This window comes from Phyllobates terribilis, unplaced genomic scaffold (genome assembly GCF_046119375.1).
Source record: "Phyllobates terribilis strain yellow unplaced genomic scaffold, ASM4611937v1 Scaffold_5__5_contigs__length_657084704, whole genome shotgun sequence".
NCBI classification, from domain to species: domain Eukaryota; kingdom Metazoa; phylum Chordata; class Amphibia; order Anura; family Dendrobatidae; genus Phyllobates; species Phyllobates terribilis.
The window spans coordinates 326,283,091-326,299,305 of NW_027362765.1; the positions used below are offsets into that span (position 1 = coordinate 326,283,091).

Genomic DNA, 16,215 nt, shown 5'->3' on the forward strand with positions numbered 1-16,215 from the left:
ATTAGAGCCACACAGAGTTCTAGCAGCAGACACATCTCTTCAACAACTGTTAAGAGGAGACTTTGTGCAGCAGGCCTTCATGGTAAAATAGCTGCTAGGAAACCACTGCTAAGGACAGGCAACAAGCAGAAGAGACTTGTTTGGGCTAAAGAACACAAGGAATAGACATTAGACCAGTGGAAATCTGTGCTTTGGTCTGATGAGTCCAAATTTGAGAACTTTGGTTCCAACCACCGTGTCTTTGTGCGAAGCAGAAAAGGTGAACGGATGGACTCTACATGCCTGGTTCCCACTGTGAAGCATGGATGAGGAGGTGTGATGGTGTGGGGGTGCTTTGCTGGTGACACTGTTGGGGATTTATTCAAAATTGAAGGCATACTGAACCAGCATGGCTACCACAGCATCTTGCAGAGGCATGCTATTCCATCCGGTTTGCGTTTAGTTTGACCATCATTTATTTTTCAACAGGACAATGACCCCAAACACACCTCCAGGCTGTGTAAGGGCTATTTGACCAAGAAGGAGAGTGATGGGGTGCTACGCCAGATGACCTGGCCTCCACAGTCACCATACCTGAACCCAATCGAGATGGTTTGGGTGAACTTGACCGCAGAGTGAAGACAAAAGGGCCAACAAGTGCTAAGCATCTCTGGGAACTCCTTCAAGATTGTTGGAAGACCATTTCCAGTGACTACCTCTTGAAGCTCATCAAGAGAATGCCAAGAGTGTGCAAAGCATTCATCAAAGCAAAAGGTGGCTACTTTGAAGAACCTAGAATATAAGACATATTTTCAGTTGTTTCACACTTTTTTGTTAAGTATATAATTCCACATGTGTTAATTCATAGTTTTGATGCCTTCAGTGTGAATGTACAATTTTCATAGTCATGAAAATACAGAAAAATCTTTAAATGATAAGGTGTGTCCAAATTTTTGGTCTATACTCTATATATACATCTGAACTAACAGTCTTTCTGAGGACTAATCCAGATGCCTATAATCAGTGCTAGGCAGGCAGTGTATGTGGCATACAGCAGTGTATGATGAGGCACAAGAGGGTCAATTGAACGTCCTGTCTGCTGCTGCTGTAATAATTACAGGTATTTGTAGACATAGCCCCAGATATCAGGGTTCAGGGCAAATTTTTTTTGTTCTTAATCCTGTTTATTTGCTTAAAAAGCAATCCAGAGTATGCCATTTTCTGCCCCATTTGCTTGTTCTCACTGCACAATAAAGACAGATCTATTCCATATTTCAGTGATAAAAATCCAGAAATTTGAACTGAGCGTGGAAAATATTGGCCTCCTTTTCCATTCTGTTGCAGTTTGTCGGTCAAGCTATTCACACTAGGTGTCTTTGAGGAATAGTATTAGTAAATTACAGGCCTGCTATTTAAAACCGTGGTTCTCTGTCAGACATATTACATATAAGACTGTTCCAAAATCAGACATTTCTTCCATTTTCATTCCGTTGCAGTGTGTCGGTCAAGCTATTCACACTAGTTGTCTGTAAAGAATAGTATTAGTAAATTACAGTCCTGCTATTTAAAACCATGGTTCTCTGTCAGACATATCACATATAACAGTGTTCCAAAATCAGCCATTTCTGCCTTCCATTTCATTGCAGTGTGTCGGTCAAGTTATTCATACTAGGTGTCTGTGAAGAATAGTATTAGTAAATTACAGGCCTGCTATTTTAAACCGTGGTTCTCTGTCCGACATATCACCTATAAGACTGTTCCAAAATCAGACATTTCTTCCATTTCCATTCCGTCACAGTGTGTTGGTCAAGCTATTCATACTAGGTCTCTGTGTAGAATAATATTAGTAAATTACAGGCCTGCTATTTAAAACCGTGGTTCTCTGTCAGACATATCACATATAACTGTGTTCCAAAATCAGACATTTCGAGTGAACGTGGAACATAATGTCCTCCATTTAAAATGGGCAAGGTGCGCGGCAAGGGACGGGGAAGTGGACTTGATGGTGATGGTGCATGCAGAGGCCGAGGCCGTGGCCATGGGCAAGATGAAATTGTGCCACAATAAACACCCACATCTTGTCGCCCGACTTTCCTGTCCCAATTGCTAGGGGACCCATCACACCACTATTGAACGCAGAGCAATGTCAAAAGGTTGTTGGTTGGATAGCAGATAATGCTTGCAGTCACTTTGCCACTACCACCCTGTCTGCCACACGGTCAAGTCTCAGTAGCTATGAGTCTGGACCGCATATTTCTCACCCTGATCCTCCTTCCTCTCACCATGCTGAGTGACCGGAGACAACTGATCCCACACTTGGACACTCAGAAGAGCTGTTCACTTTTCCATTTGTAGATTCTGGCCTCTCGCCAGACCAGATTCAAGCGAGTCAAGAGTAGAACGCGTGTAGCGATGCCCAAATATTGGAGCAGCCATGGTCACACGAAGGCGGCCATGGGAAAGTGCAATTACTGTCCCAAGAGGTGGATGATGATGATGACTATGATAAGACACAATTGCCAGAAAGACAGGAGGAGGACCAGGGTGCGGAAGTGGAAGATGAGGATGTGGATGATATAGTAACTGACCCAAACTGGCAGGGGGACATACAGAGCATGGACAGCAGCACACAGGGTGAGGGAAGCGTAGCACCACAACAGGCAGGAAGAAGCAGTGTGGTGGCCGCAGACAAAAGGCAGGAAAGCATTCTCCATAATGCCAACACGACGGAAGTTGCCAGTACAACTGTTAGGTCTTCCCAAGTCTGGTTATTTTTTAAAGACTCTGCAGATAACCCCAAAAAGGCCATTTGCACCACCTGCCAGGCCAGCATCAGCAGGGGTAGTAAAACTAGCTGCCTGACCACCACCAGCATGATCAGGCACATGGCAGCAAAGCACCCGACTAAGTAGGCCGAACCCCAGGGTCCAGCAACAGTGTCTGCGGGTGACACCACTGCTTGTTCCCCTGTTGTGCGTGCACAACAATCCCGTGTCCATGGCGCATGCCAAGATGCCTCCTGCCCTGCACCTGTCGTTGGGGTTCAACTAGCACCATCAGCAAGCACATCCATGTCCTTGTCTCAGCGCAGCGTTCAGTTGTCCTTACGCCTGTCCTTGAAACGCAAGCGCAAATACGCAGACAATGCTCCACAGGCCATACTACTAAATTCACACATTTCACGAATGCTTGCGCTCGAAATGTTGCCTTTTAGGCTCGTGGAGATGAAAGCTTTCCACAACCTGATGGCGGCGGCCGTCCTTCGGTACTCGGTCCCCAGCCGCCACTATTTCTCCCGGTGTGCCATCCCAGCATTACACGAACATGCGTCCCACAACATTAGACGTGCCCTCAACAACGCAGTTACTGGGAAAGTCCACCTAACCAAGGACACGTGGACAAGTGCTTTTGGGCAGGGATGGTACATCTCGCTGATGGTACACTGGGTTAATATAGTGGAAGCCAGGATCCAGTCGGACCTTGGGACGGAACACGTCCTCCCGACGCCGAGGATTGCGGGCCCTGGGTCAATATGGGTTGCCCCCACATTCTACAGCTCCTGCACCTCCTCCTCTTCAGCCTCCATCTCCGAAATGACCACATCAGTCGCAAGCTGGAAGCACTGCAGCACTGCCTCGGCCAAGCGGCAACAGGCTGTGCTGAATCTAATATGCTTAGGTGACAAATCGCACAACGCTGAAGAGTTGTGGACAGCTCTGGAAGAGCAGGCAGATCTGAGCTGACACCGCTGGCCTTACAGCCATGCATGGTCATGTGTGACAATGGCTGGAACCTGGTGGCAGCTCTGAGGCGAGGCGAGCTCACACGCGTACCATGCCTGGCCCATGTGCTTAACCTCATGGTTCAGAGGTTTTTGAAACCCTACCCGGATCTGCCAGATTTGCTTGTCAAAGTACGCCGCCTGTGTGCCCATTTTAGAAAGACAGCTACAGCTTCCGCCGCCCTTGCCATGCTTCTGCAGCATTTGCAGCTTCCAGCTCGCCGACTGATCTGCGATGTCCCCATGCATTGGAACTCTACATTGCAGATGTTGAGAAGGATTTGTGAGCAGAAGAGGGCAGTTGTTGACTACCAGCATCAACAAGGCCGTCGGTATTCAGTTCAGACTCCACACATAAGACCTCAGGAGTGGACATGGATGTCAGACATATGTACCATCCTCCAAAACTTTGAGGACTCCACCATGATGGTGAGCGGCGATGACGCCATAATTAGCGTCACCATCCCACTTTTCTGTCTTCTGAAAAGCTCTCTGCTCACAAATAAAAAGGATGCATTGCAGGCAGAACACGATGAGATGGAGCAAGGAAACATACAGGGTGATTCCACACAGCCCAGCCTCATCTCATCCCAATGTGGATTGGGTGACAATGAGCCAGAGGAGGAGGAGGAAGAGGAAGAACAGGAGCTAGTTTCCTGCGCTATAGACGGTACTACCTGCATAACTGTCATACCGTCTGTTCAGCGTGGATGGCCTGAGGACAGGGAGGAGGAGGAAGAGGAGGAGAATGAGGAGGAGAGCATGGTCAGTCGTCCTCTTGGTGAGGACACAGAAGTCTTGCCTCTTTGCAGTTTGGCACACATGACTGAGTTTATGTTACGCTGCCTTTCCCGTGACCCTCGCGTTGTCCAAATTTTGGGTGACAGTCATTACTGGTTGGTCACACTTCTAGACCCACGCTACAAGGAAAACGTACTATTTATTTTTCCCATGCTGGGCAGGCCTAATAAAATGGGGCAGTACCAGAATGCCCTTGTTGTGGAATTATTAAAAAAATTCCCATCTGAAAATGCTGGCGGCAGAGGTCACAGTTCGTTGGACAACCAAGGAGTACAGGCGAGAGAGACACAAATGCAATCCAGCAGAGGCAGGGGAACACTCTTAAAGTTCTGGGACAGTTTTCTCAGACCCTCAAATCGCTCAGGCCCTGAGGCACGGGGTACTCTCCATAGGAGGGAAAAGTTTCGGTAGATTGTGAGAAAGTACCTTGCCGAGCTTACCAACATCCTCCGTGATTCCTCTGTGCCTTATAATTATTGAGTATCCAAGCTGGACACATGGCATGGACTGACTCTCTATGCCTTGGAGGTCCTGGCCTGCCCTGCCGCTAGCGTTTTGTCAGAGCGGGCTTTTAGTGCTGCTGGTGGAATTATAACCGATAGGCGCATCCGCCTGTTAACTGAAAATGCTGACAGGCTGACTCTTATAAAAATGAACAAGGGCTGATTTTGTCTATTTGCTCTTGTCCTGCTCCTTCTCTGCATCCTCATCCTCCACCGCCATATCACCACCATATGTACTATATTAACATATCTATGTCTCTTGCAAGGGACATTGGAGTTCCTCCAAATTTTTCTCAGCCATTGCTTCACTGCATATGCAAACAGTATGGGACACCCACTTCCTAATAATTGGAACATTGTTTTCAGCAGGCCCTCTGACCTCTAAGTCTCTTGCAAGGGGCATTGGAGTGCCTCCAAATTTTTGACAGCCATTGCAGTCACTGCATAGGCAAATAGTATGTTAGACCCTCTCCTTTCTAATGGGAATATGTCATTACTGAGGCCCACCTCTATGTTTCTTTAAATTGCTAGTGGGGTTTTTCCTAAATTTTGGCAGCCGTTGGACTCACTGCATACCCTATAACTGAATAGCAGACCCTCTCCTTTCTAATGGGAACATTTCGTACTCATTACTGTGGCCCACCTCTATGTGTCTTTAAATTGTTAGTGGGGTTTTTCCTAAATTTTGGCAGCCGTTGGACTCACTGCATACCCTATAACTGAAAAGCAGACCCTCAACTTTTTAATGGGAACATGTCCTCGTTAGGCTATGTGCCCACGTAGCGTTTTTCAAGCATATATGCTGCGGAATTTCCGCAGCGTAAATGCTTGTGAAACGCTAGGTAATCCGCCCCCCATGGTCCCCAAGGGGATTCTGCAAGTTCTATGCCCATGCTGCGGATTTTTACGCAGCGTTTATGCTGCGCTCAAAAATCCGCAGCATGTCCATTAATTTTGCGGAAGCGCGGCGTAATCGCCGCTATTGACTTTCATTGAGACGCATATAATCCGTGTCAGTACATTTGTACTTACGGATTACATGCATTTCAATGTGCGGATGGTACCCAGTTCTGGAGGAGAGGAGACTCTCATCCAGACCTGGGTACCATTGTACCTGTTAAAAAAAGATTAAAATAAAAAAAAAATATTATATTCACCTTCCGACGGCCCCCGGTCTCCTCCTCTGTGCTTGCAGGCAGGACTGAAGGACCTGCGCTGACGTCACAGTCATGTGACCGCAGGCCCTTCAGTGCAGTGTCCCACGATCAGCTGGCAGCCAGGAACGAGAGCAGCAACACAAGCCGGGCCATCGGAGGGTAAGTAAAGGTTTATTTTTTTATTTTTAAACAATCTTTCGGTCACACTATATAAATCCATGCCGTTTGCATGGATTTATAAAGTGTCACCTGGTTGACAAGCACTTTCCGAGTGATGCTAAAATCGCCTGGAAAGCGATTGTCAATCCGCATGTGGAAATGCATGCAAAGACACTTCACAAACGCTTCTACCTGGCGGGAAAAATGCATGTAAAATCCGCATGCATTTTCCTGACAGAGAGAAGCGTAAAAAATATGCTCCATTTCCGCAACGTGGGCACATAGCCTTACTGTGGCCCAACTCTATGTGTCTTTAAATTGTTAGTGGAGTTTTTCCTAAATTTTAGCAGCCGTTGGACTCACTGCATACCCTATAACTGTATAGCAGACCCTCTCCTTTCTAATGGGAATTTGTCGTTACTGTGGCCCAGCTCTATGTGTCTTTAAATTGTTAGTGGAGTTTTTCCTAAATTTTAGCAGCCGTTGGACTCACTGCATACCCTATAACTGAATAGCAGACTCTCTCCTTTCTAATGGGAACATTTCGTACTCGTTACTCTGGCCCTGCTCTATCTGTCTTTAAATTGTTAGTGTTTTTTTTCCTGAATTTTGGCAGCTGTTCCACTCACTGCATACCATATTACTGTATAGCAGACCCTCTCCTTTCTAATGGGAATATGTCATTACTGTTGCCCAGCTCTATGTGTCTTTAAATTGTTAGTGGGGCTTTTCCCAAATTTTGGCAGCCCTTGCAGTCACAGCATGGGCATTACCACTAAAGGAGACCCGCTCCATTATAATGGGAACATTTTTTTTTACTGAAACCCTCCTCTATGTCTCTTCAAAGGGGTATTGGGTTGCGTCCAAATTTTTGGCAGCCCTTGCAGTCACTGCATCCGCAATAACAGTATACGAGATCCACTCGTTAATAATGGGAACAACAAAGCATAGCTGGCTGATGGCTCTCTAACAATAGTGAGGGCCAACTGCTGGCCCTTTAAGAATAGTAAGGGCCACCTGATGGCCCTATAAAAATTGGCTTTGTGACTTTCAGAGTCCCTCCATCATAAATGAAACAGGATGTGTCTGATGATGTGTCACACACCACATGGCCAGATAAGGTTGTAAAATGTTAAAATGACATTTCCTGGTGAATGCATTTGTCTTGGTTGAAAGCACTGTAAAAGTGCAAAAACGCATCAAAAACGCTACGTGTGAACATAGCCCAAGGTGTGAAGGATCATTTTTGTTTTTGTATATTTATTTTGCCTTATATACAAGTCATTACCCTGGAAAAGATGTTCCTTAACATATTTCCCAGGAAAATCCATATTGGTTTTGTTTTTGTATGTTTTATTGTGAGTACGTAAAAGTGGTGTAGTACACCTGACAACATTATTGACAGCATTGACTTGGGAGTCAGAAATGCTTCCAGGGGTCTTCCCGATGCTGCTCCCATGTCATTTGAGCACTGTTCCCTTCGATTTGGGCAATTTTTAGGCCCTCCGCAGAACTCCGGGGGCTGGGGGGGCGCCGAAAAAATGCTTGAGTTTCCCATAGACTTACATTGGGCTCGTTACTCGGACCAAGCACTCGAGCATTCCAAATTGCTCGACTCGAACAACGAGTACCCGAGCATCTTAGTGCTCGCTCATCACTAGTCAGGACCCTCCCTATAGTCCCCAGCTGACTTTTCAATTTATATTTTCTCTGAAACACCACAGTGGCAAACAATGCTTGCAGCATTTCAGAGTTAAACATACCTGGCTGCAATCATGCAACCAGGCTCTAATTCATGCTGAATTTAATAACAGGTTCCCTTTATGGTAGATCAGCTCATGCTTCAAGGGGCTTCTTTTAACCTTTCTCTGGATTAATAAGTCCTCTTTTTTATTGTTTAAAGGCAAACCATAAGCAATGTGTTGTGTATTATAATGCAGCATCATCAGAATGCTGCAATTCCCCCACTGTGCCTTACATTTGGCTATACACTATGTCAGTCTTACAATAACTTAAAGTAACACTCAAGCAATCCCAAATGCCTGGCCATAACTCCAAATCAATGGCTGGAGAAGGGAATATTTCTTCACATATACACACGGCAGCCTATGAGGAATCTGTTCCTCTACACAGATCAATGCAATGTATCATGCCCATACTGACTTCTTGACTTTTAGCTATATGAACACGAGAAACAAAATGCATCTCTACATTCACATCAAAGAAAACAATACTTGGGACAAATACTCAGAAAAATAACAGTCTGAAAATTAACTTAACTTCCATTTGTACTCCTTGTAACCACATTTCTGCAGACATTCTAATTAGACAACATGAAGAATAATAATAATATACCAATACTAGGAAATAAAACATCCTCAAAAGTATATATATATATATATATATATATATATATATATATATACACATTTATAATATAAAAGATAACATGTAATTCTTAAGACGTAGAAGTACTCACGGTGCAGTAAACCTTTAGACTTTTGTATGATTGTATAACTCAGAACCTTTACTCTTCTGCTATCATAGTTTTATTACCTCATATTACCAATGGCTAAATGTTTCTGTATCTATAATTAAATCTTACCATGTGTCATTTGTGATCTCTGGTTATGTCATGGAAATTTATAGCAAGAAGTGTCAACTCCAATCACCCATAATGTGAAAACCAGCTTCCTAATATTGTGTAGGTTCTCCTCATGCCACCTAATTAGCTCTGTACGTCGGTTCTTCCGATGTGAGCATAAGCAGATGGCAATACAAGTGCTATCCACAGATTCCCAGACCTCATTCTCCTTCCTTCTTAGCTCATGCGGAACAAGAACACTATGCACTGCTGAGATCCAGTTTGTATTTCCCTTGGACCACCTGGAGTACCTATAATTAGTGCTGAGAGAATTTGTTCGGCATTTCAAATTTGGATTCGTGTTATCTGCGTGACAGCGTGGCAAATCAGGGGTGTTTATGGGCGGAGCCGATTTTTTGGTGTGAAAAAGCCGGAACCCCGAACACGAACCCGAATTTGAAATGCCGAACAAATTCGCTCAACACTACCTATAATCCCATGTCCTTCCTTATGTTACTTGACCTTGTGGCACTTGCACTCAGCCAGTGATAGAAACTCTTTTATAGCTTCAACTTATTTAGGCTTTCCAAAAGAAGCGTAAAAGGAGAATGCTGCATATCTATTTTCTGCCAACTCATCCCTAGAAGCAAATGTGGTTTACCAACAGCTCTGCTGAAAGCCAGCTCAGGAATCTCTGCTAGCCAAAACATATAGCAGACCAGGACAAGCAAGCAAGTCATCTAGTTGAGAAAAATGGGTAACATAAGTGAAAAGAATGAAATATGTGCATATCCTCTATTACTGACTGCAAGCAATGCAGTCACTAATACTTCAATATATAGGAGTCATATAGTCTACTGTATGTAAGAGGGATGCACCTAGAGAAATAAGAGAAAGAGAATAGAAGAGGGGAGGAGGGGACAATTATAAAGTGGATGAAAAGCAGCGGGTGAGAAGGAAAGAGGGAACTTCAAAGGAGAAAAGGAGAGGTAGGGTGGCAACAAGAAAAAGAAGAAAACAGACGAGACAGGAGTAAGGCTGTGTGCCCACGATGCGTTTTTTAAGCGTTTCTGCAGCGGCAATTCCGCTACAGAAACGCTTAAAAAATGCTTGGTAGAAGATCTGCCATGTTCCCCAATGATAATCCGCATGTGCTGTGCAGGTTATCATTGCGGAAAAAAACGCAGCACTACCAATTATTTTGCGGAAGTGCTGCATTTTCGCCGCCATTGACTTGCATTGGAACGCATGTCATCCGCATCACTGGATCTGTACAGGCGGATTCCATGCGTTTCAATGTGCGGATGGTACCCGGGTCCAGAGGACAGGAGACTCTCCTCCGGACCCGGATACCATAGTACCTGTAAAAAAAAGAATAAAATAAAATATAAATATTATACTTACCTTCTGATGGCCCCCGGTCTCCTTATCTTCGCTTGCCGGCAGATCGCGGTGGACTGAAGGACCTGCGCTGACATCACAGTCATGTGACGGCAGGTCCTTCAGTGTAGTGTACCGCGAGCTGCTGGCAAGTCAGGACGGAGCGAAGCCAGACTGCGGGGCCATCGGAAGGTAAGTATAGATTTATTTTTTTTATTTTTTACCATTCTTTAAGGTCATAGTATATAAATTCATGCCGTTTGCATGGATTCATATGCGGAAATGCATATGAAGAACGCTTCACATCCGCATGTCCCTGGCAGGAAAACGCATGTACAATCCGCATGTACAATCCGCATGTACAATCCACATGTACAATCTGCATGTACAATCCGCATGTACAATCCGCATGTACAATCCGCATGTACAATCCGCATGTACAATCCGCATGTATTTTTTTGGCCAGGGAGATGCAGAAACGCTCAGGAAAAATCCGGACGATTTCTGCATCGTGGGCACATAGCCTAAAGGAGATGTAAGAAAACCTGACGTTTAAAACTAACCAACTAACTAGTGCTGTAACTATTTTTTTATTTTTTTAACCAATTTTTTATTTGATGAGAAAATCAAAAACATACATTTCAAAGGTAAAGAAGCATTATCATTTTTGTCTCATCAGTTTTACAATATTTAGAATATCTCAACAATACCTTAATTAGATAAACTTGCAATAAATATTTCACAATTCTCCAATAACCGATCTTAGAGTATTAACATTGAACTTTCAGTTTTCCCAAATTTCCTCCCAAGGCTTCAAAATTGTACCATGATGTGCCCTTAAACGTAACCATCAGTTTTGATATTTCTGATTGGGTGTAATTGTTCTCAATAAATGTTCTCCATTTTATTAAAAAAAATTCCTGTGTTTTTTTCTTTTTGTCTTTCTGTGTCTATTTTATCAAACAATAATAGTGATTTCAATGTATCAGTTATTTCTGTTATTCTAGGAGTTTGTTTTTCCAACCAATGTCTAAGAATGCATTTTTTTTTTTACCAACAAAATCAGATGTACTATGTCAGGGTTAAAATTATTATTTTTTCTCCATGGCTTGTTTTGTCCCCTATCAATTTGTCAAAATTATTTGTCTTTTCCACTTTCCCCAGATTTGTTATACACAAATTTTAATGATTGGAGGAATTGCAAATATTGTTTACTTTCCAAATTGTATTTGGATGACAATTCCGACCAACGTAAGAATCTCCCTTCTTCTATCTTTAATATATCTCCCAGATAGTTAATTTCTTTCTCCCTCCATTTTCCAAATTATTTGTTTCGTTTTCCCTGAGTATATTTAGATATTTTAAATGGTAGTTTATATAATCTTCTTATTACTCTCCAGGCTCCCACCGTGTCTCTCAATAGGCTGCTCGCTTTAATTTATGGCGGCAGACTTCCCCAGTTCATGTGTAAAATTGCTCTAAGATCTAACGGGCTTGCTAATTCTCTCTCCAGTTTTATATTAGAAAAATGTGATGTCCCGTGTATCCAGTCTTTTATATGTCTGATTAGAGCTGCCAAATTGTATATTGTGATTAGGGGTGCCTGGGTTCCTCCTTCTTTTCTTGAAGCTAATTTATTATAAGATATTCTTGGTCTCTTTCCCTGCCAGATGAATTTCACAAATGCTGACTGTAGTTTCCTAATGTCTCTATTAGGGGAAGGTAATTTAGTCTGTAAAGGGATCCAGAATCTCTGCCTATTTTAGTGCCTAAATAGGTTATGTATTGTGAGGCTATTGATACATTAATATTTCTATTTGATCTGTTGCCTGATCCGGTCAAGTATAGGAGTTGGCATTTACTGCCATTAATTTTGTATCCCAAGAAAGGTTTGAAATAATGTAGTTTATCCATTATTTGTTGTAAATGCTCCTCTGAATTGGACAAGAAGAGTAACAAATCATCAGTGAAGCAGATTAATTTTACCTCCTTATCTCCTACTTTGATGCCTGTGAAACATTCTGATTTTATCAAATATTGGGCCAGGGGTTCTATAGCCAGATCGAACAATAAAGGCGAGAGTGGGCCACCTTGTCTTGTCCCTTTTTGTAACTTTATTCTATCTGATAAAAAGCGAGGTGGAAAGATTTTAGCTTGTGGATTAGCATATAATGCCTTTAAATAATTCCTAAACGTGCCTCTTATTCCGAATTTGTCTAATACATTTTCCAACCATTTCCACTGTATATTGTCGAAAGCCTTCTCTACATCCAATGCCAATAGGGCTGGTTGTCCACTTACGCATCCACCCCTTCTCAGTCCATCTTGTAGTGACAGGACTGTCCTGATATTAAAGACTGCTGCTCTATTTTTTATAAATCCTACCTGATGATTCCCTATAATATTGGTTAGAATTTCTGCTAATCGATCTGCGAGTATTTTTGACATAATGTTTATGTCTTGATTTATTAAAGATATGGGCCTGTAAGAACCTGGGTCTTTTTCATCTTTCCCTTGTTTATGAAGAAGTTTAATATAAGCCATATCTCCTGACTTTAAGAGTATTTTATTTTGCAATGTGAGATTAAATACTTTTGCTAGTGTTGGGGAAATTTCACTGCTTAACCCTCAACTGGTGAGGTGTTTTTTTTGTCACGCAACTGATGATGTGGGGTTTCCTATACCCCAGTGTTTAGAAATCTCTTATTGTTACAGAAAATGCAAAGATCACGTTTGTTTTAATCGTTTTCTTATTGGCGATTGATTACACATGAGTATAACAAATTTTTGACACCCACAAATGGATGGAAGCTAGTCAGACACGTATCCTCATACCAGCATTTTTCAAAGAATGGCAGCCGAGCAAAAATTTCCTGGGGTGTGGCAAACCCCACCTCAACAATTGAGAGTTAATATCTTATAAAATTCTCCTATCATACCATCCGGTCCAGGGGCTTTATTATTCTTTAAACCTTTTATTGTTTTGATGATTTCTTCTTCTCTAATTGGGCCATTTAATGAATCCGTCTGAGTCACTTATCCTGGGAAGCTTTACAAAGTTGAGGAAACGTACTCCTTCCTCATCATCTGACATTCCCTGCTCATATAAAGCCGTGTAATATTTTCCCAATATTTAATTTATTATTTTTGGGTTATTTTGTAAATGACCATACGAATCTTTTAAATTGTTTATGAATGTCATGGGTCTTTTCCCTCTTGCCATTTTTGCCAAGAGTGAGCCTGATTTGTTCCCATATCTGAAGAATTCCGCTGCACTTTTTTGGCCTTTTAATCTTTCCACCCTGTCCAACCAGAGGTCAAAATCAGATTTGGCTTTCAGCCACCTCTCCCTATTGTCTACATTCGGACATTTCAAATAATTGATATAATTATTTCTCGTGGTTTTACTTGCTTCGTTATATGCTATTAATGTTTTCTTCTTTAATGACCATACATAACCTATGATACTTCCCCGTAATACTACCTTTGTGGTATCTCAATATTGATGTTCTGATTCTTCATGTTGCTTGTTATCAATGCTAAATTCAACCACCATTCCTTTATGATTTTCTGAAAATTTTTATCACTGGCTAGATAGTTTGGAAATCTCCACAAAATGTCTGTTCCTTTTGGGTAATTATCATGAAGAGAAAGAGAGACCGGCGCATGATCTGATATGATTAGGTCATGAATCATTGCTTTCTCAACTCTATTCAGCAACTTGTGTGAAACTAAGAGACAGTCTATTATTGACCAAGTGTTGTGTTCGTGTGAAAAATGAGTGAATTCTCTATCTAATGGGTGTGCATTTCGCCATGTATCCAATTGATTGGTAGACTCTATGAAAGGGAGTAATATTTTGTCATGTGTTGTCTCTCTACTATTTTTCTTTTTTGAACCTGATCTATCCTCCATCACATTCAGAACTGTATTTAGATCTCCTCCTAGAATCACTCGTCTTTCTCCATCTTCTAGAATAAGCTTCTCTAGTTCTTTGAAAAAGGGATTGTTATTATCATTTGGGGCATATACATTATATAACCTAAATCTCCCTATTGGGCTATCTATTAATAGGCTAATTAACCTCCCTTCATTGTCCCTATCATGTGTAATTACGTTGCAGTTTGCATGTTTATTTTTAATATCAATACTGCTGCTTTTTTGTTTATCGCCAGGGACCCATAGTCTTCACCTACCCATAACTTATTCATTCTACTAAAATCTTGTTCTTTTAGATGCGCCTCTTGTAATAAAGCGATATCTGCTTTGATTTTTTTAAGGTGACTAAGTATCATCATTCTTTTGTGTGGTGGCTGAAGACCTTTTACATTCCTTGTTAATATTTTGATTTTGTTACAGTAACAAAGTTATAATACTCTTATATCAATACTATCAACGTAGTTAACAATCCCTCCCGCTCCCCAACTTTTAAACTTACTAAATTATTAACCCAACAACTCGTCACCTATTAAGTCTCTCTTTGTGCGCTTTAACCTTTAACAGAGATTTTACATTCCCCTCTTTTAGACTTCATTTTTTTCCTCGCATGTAATAATGGAAACTCTGTATTCCCATAAAATAGATTCTGTGCCACCATTAGGGGGAATATCTTTAGAATCACAGGAAATTGTAGGGCAAATCTGATTTTCTTTCTGATCAGTTCTGTGCATATATCACTGAAGGCCCTTCTCTTTTTTTGTGACCTCTATTGAGTAGTCACTGAATAGTAGAACTTTGTTGCCTCTGATCATAGTAGAGGAGGTTTTCTTCCTGTATTGTTGTAATATGTTTGTTTTGTCCACAAAATCCAAATATTTAACAATTACAGGTCTTGGTCTGTTAGTAGTGTTACCTTGGCCCTGTTGTATTGGAGGGCCAACTAACTCTGTGAGCCCTTTCCACCTTTAAGTTGCCTTTGATACCTAAGGCCGTAGGTAATTCCTCTCTACATATCCCCATTAATTGATTGGGTGAAATAGATTAAGGCAATCCCATTATTCTTAAATCATTCCTCCTAGATCTGTTCTCTAGATCATCTACAGTGGTGGTCAAAAGTATTGGCACCCCTGCAATTCTGTCAGATAATACTCAGTTTCTTCCTGAAAATGATTGCAATCACAAATTCTTTGGTATTATTATCTTCATTTAATTTGCTTGCAAGGAAAAAACACAAAAGAGAATGAAGCAAAAATCAAATCATTGATCATTTCACACAAAACTCCAAAAATGGGCCAGACAAAAGTATTGGCACTCTCAGCCTAATACTTGGTTGCACAACCTTTAGCCAAAATAACTGCGAACAACCGCTTCCGGTAACCATCAATGAGTTTCTTACAATGCCCTGCTGGAATTGTAGACCATTCTTCTTTGGCAAACTGCTCCAGGTCCTTGATATTTGAAGGGTGCCTTCTCCAAACTGCCATTTTGAGATCTCTCCACAGGTGTTCTATGGGATTCAGGTCTGGACTCAATGCTAGCCACCTTAGAAGTCTCCAGTGCTTTCTCTGAAACCATTTTATAGTGCTTTTGGAAGTGTATTTTGGGTCCTTGTCCTGCTGGAAGACCCATGACCTCTGAGGGAGACCCAGCTTTCTCACACTGGGCCCTACATTATGCTGCAAAATTTGTTGGTAGTCTTCAGACTTCATAATGCCATGCACACGGTCAAGCAGTCCAGTGCCAGAGGCAGCAAAGCAACCCCAAAACATCAGGGAACCTGCGCCATGTTTGACTGTAGGGAGCGTGTTCTTTTCTTTTAATGCCTCTTTTTTTTCCTGTACACTCTATGTTGATGCTTTTTCCCAAAAAGCTTTACGTTTGTCTCATCCGACCAGAGAACATTCTTCCAAAACGTTTTAGGCTTTCTCAGGT

At 42.0% G+C, this 16,215-nt stretch overlaps 1 protein-coding gene across 1 annotated transcript in view; it reads right to left on the bottom strand.

The window, feature by feature from the left end:
• LOC141273144 (high affinity immunoglobulin epsilon receptor subunit beta-like) overlaps window positions 1–8,941 on the bottom strand; it is a 98,472-nt gene extending 89,531 nt beyond the window's left edge. The window contains exon 1 of the mRNA XM_073684583.1: window positions 8,860–8,941. The gene's annotated coding sequence lies outside the window, so the exon portion shown is untranslated. The remainder of the gene's footprint in view (window positions 1–8,859) is intronic.
• Between the last annotated feature and the right edge of the window lie 7,274 nt (window positions 8,942–16,215).